The sequence below is a fragment of the Passer domesticus genome, chromosome 1, assembly GCF_036417665.1.
Source record: "Passer domesticus isolate bPasDom1 chromosome 1, bPasDom1.hap1, whole genome shotgun sequence".
NCBI classification, from domain to species: domain Eukaryota; kingdom Metazoa; phylum Chordata; class Aves; order Passeriformes; family Passeridae; genus Passer; species Passer domesticus.
The window spans coordinates 87,991,415-87,994,849 of NC_087474.1; positions in this window are offsets into that span (position 1 = coordinate 87,991,415).

Sequence of the window (3,435 nt, forward strand, 5' to 3'; positions counted from 1 at the left end):
GGTTGGGTGATATAGTTCATATACAGCAAAGGCTGAGATCTTGGCTGATGTCACAAGGAAACAGAAAAGCTTAGCAACGGGGTCAAATGCAGCAGAGTATTTCACAGTATTTAATAGAACAGAGACATAGGACCTGTGAAAAAGTAAAAAATCAGAAAATGGATGGATATAAAATCCATTTGAAATATTGTTCAGTGTAGATCATAAATGATCTGTATACCTTGGTACAAAGTAAATTTATGCAGCAAAAAGTTCTACCAAGCTGTGCATAAATTTCGAATGGAAAAAGGTGTTAACAAGAAGAAAATTTTGGTGACATGAATTGAAAATGAGAGAAATGGTGTGGTATATATAGAAAGAAGAGATCAACTATGCACATTTCTCTCTTACCCATGAAAACCAAATGTAGAAATACAAAGAATAATAACTCCTTGGAAAATGTCACATATTCACAGCTACAAGAAGTAGCAAATTTTAAGAGAAGGTATCCTAGATTTTGCTTGTTTCAACACACATATTCTTTGGGGTTTTTTTATGCTTTCAGAGTCTGGTACTTCAAACTATGTTTATAAGGCACTAGAGCCTCAGTATGTATTCTCTTTTCAAAGTCCTCACTTCCAGCACCTCTTTTGTCTTTAAAGATCTAAAAAATCACCTATTTTACAACTGAAACTTCAAATCTATTTTCTGTATAGCCTAATATTAAAATATTCAAAGTGGGCTAGCTTGAAGAAAAGTTACAATTTGAATTTTGGAATTTATTTGTAGTACTGTAGTGCCTTGAGTTAGAAATGTGGTGGATTAACTGTGCTTTGGACACCGAAGGCATGCATGAACAGGCATATTTAGCTGATCATCTGTTGGCTAAATAAGAGGTGACACCTCTCAAGATCTTCTCTTGACAGATAAGACACCAGTTTCAAAAGAGTGGGAGATTCCCTACCTTGGAACCCTGGAGGTGGAATACTTAGGTCCCGATGGAGGGTAAAATTGAGACATCTCTATTTTAGAGAAGTGAATGGCAGCTTTGTAGTACAAACACATGTAATGGAAACCTGTGGGTGGTGGGATGGCAGAAATCAGCATTACTGTGATTAATTCCTTTTTTGATGTAATATGTTATGAAAGCAATTCATGATATAGTTGCTTGGGTTTGGATTTTTTTTTATTTATTATTTTCTAAAAGAAACAGATGAAAGCCTTAATTGTAGCAGGATTTTCTGTACAACACCTGATATAGTGCAGACTGCAGTAAAAAAAACTTCTTTTTAGCATTTTACATATGATTAATATTCAATGGCAAGACTAGCAGAAATGGTTTCAGGAACTGCAAGCACCAACTTTTCTTTTGGCTGCTGTCATAGCAATTGCAATTTCCCACAGCCAACAGACAGGAACTCATGTGCTGGCCCCAGGGAGTCCCATGCCATCAGTGCCGCTGGTTCTGCTACATCAAGAGAGGCTGGGAGTTGCAGAGGCCATGGCTCAAGTCTCAGTTATGTCTTGGCAACTCTGACAGAGAGTCAAGTCAACCAGCTAACAGCAGTAGTATCTTAACCCACTACATGCAGACTTCCCATGTCATACCAGTAAATTATTTGCTAGGGTGACAAAATTCATTACTTTATAAGAGTAGCTGGTAATTATGGGACTGCTATATCAGTTTATTAAATTCTACCAGACTAATACTAGTAATTCAGATTAATAAAAAGAAAGATACCCAAAGAAATATGTTTCCCTGGTTTGCTATTAAATCAAAAGGGAAATCTAGGGGGTCCATTGGTTGAGAATGGTCTTAGGACCAAGCTTTTAATTTTCAGACTATAACATTACTATAGCATTATAAGCAGTACGACTAGGCAAGTCGTACTCAAACACAGTTTAATGAGTAATGTCAAATAGAGTATTTTAATAGTGATGTCTATGAAATCCTTTAAGCTATACATCTGTCTTGTTGATTGCACCCCAGTGCTGGACTGTTGTGTTAATGTTTAAATATAATGGTATAATACATGTTTTCATTATATTTTGTAGCTCCTGTGGAGCACTAGCACAGATTCAAGTCAAAAAGAATTTAGTTTCTTTATCACGCTCCTTAGCAGAGCATGTACATATACAAGCTCAGGAGAAGCAGACCCCTGGGAGTGTATCCAAACCATGCATGGCAAGCAAGCCCAAGCCTTTGAGAAATCCAAGATTAATAGCAGAGTATAATTTCCAAGATGCAATAAATCTAGAATGAAACATTACTTACAAATAGGTAGTGTTAGATTCTACAGACAGATTACACATTTCTACAGTAGTTCTAGCTGTGATTTGATGATTGAGAGAAGGAAAATTTTGCTGTAGATAAAAGAGCAAAGTGTACTATGTTCTACTGCTTGGTGTGTGCGTACGTGGCTTACACAGACTGTCCTTTCTGTCTTCTTCTAAAACAAAAATCAAGTGTGTAAAAAACCACAGAAGATAAGAAAGACTGGGCTGGAAGACTAATTTGGGGTGGATTCACTGTCTCTGAGAAAGCATTTATTTATTCTCTGAATTCCTGTATTTGCAGTTACATTACCAGAAAAGGTCTAGCTGAGGATCTTGAATTCTTGTTTTCATGGACCATGATTATAGCCATATAGTTTTTAAGTGGAATTGAGCCTACTGAAATGCTGGTGGGAAAACAGGTAAACAGTCCACAAGCATTTTCAGGGCCCAGATTCTGGGCATGGTAAAAAAAAAAAAAGCTCCAGCATGATGCTCCTTGACTTTCCATTGGAATTCTGTGGGGCTTTTACAATTTCACAGATAATGTGGATACAGCTGAGTATTGTCTTGGAGATCACCAAAGGCAGAGAACTGAGCTTCCACTCTTCCTTAAGTGGGAAACACTTGGCCAAAGAGCTATCTTAAAATGTCTACACCTATAGAAATAAACCAGAATTATCTTTTTGACTTTGAGTGAAAAGTGCTGCATCACACCTAAAAGAATGAGACGTAGAGAAATAAACAGAAAGCTTAATTAATCTCTTAATCTAGCAGCAGGCCAGGATGAAAGTCTGATACTGCTTTAGGAATAAATGGGAAGTGACTGTTGAAGCAGTGTGTTGAGTGAAAAACCTAAGGACCTAACTGTCCCCTAATTGTCCAAGTGAGGGTACTGACTAGAAGAAATTCCCCCTTCAAAAACCAGAAAGAAACAAGGACACAAGGTATCCAGGGAAAGTTTGTTGAATACCAAAAACTGCTCTCACAGGATAGTTGCCCAAGGAAAAGAATACATATCTGTTCCATTGTATCTATTCCTGTAGCTGTCATCATCATCCAAAGCAGCAACAGAGGGAAAGGCCGGGCATAAAGTAATCAGTTTAACCGGTGGATGCTGATCTGCACCCACACATCTGTGCCAGGCATTATCAAATTTCTTGGCTCCACATAGGTTCCACT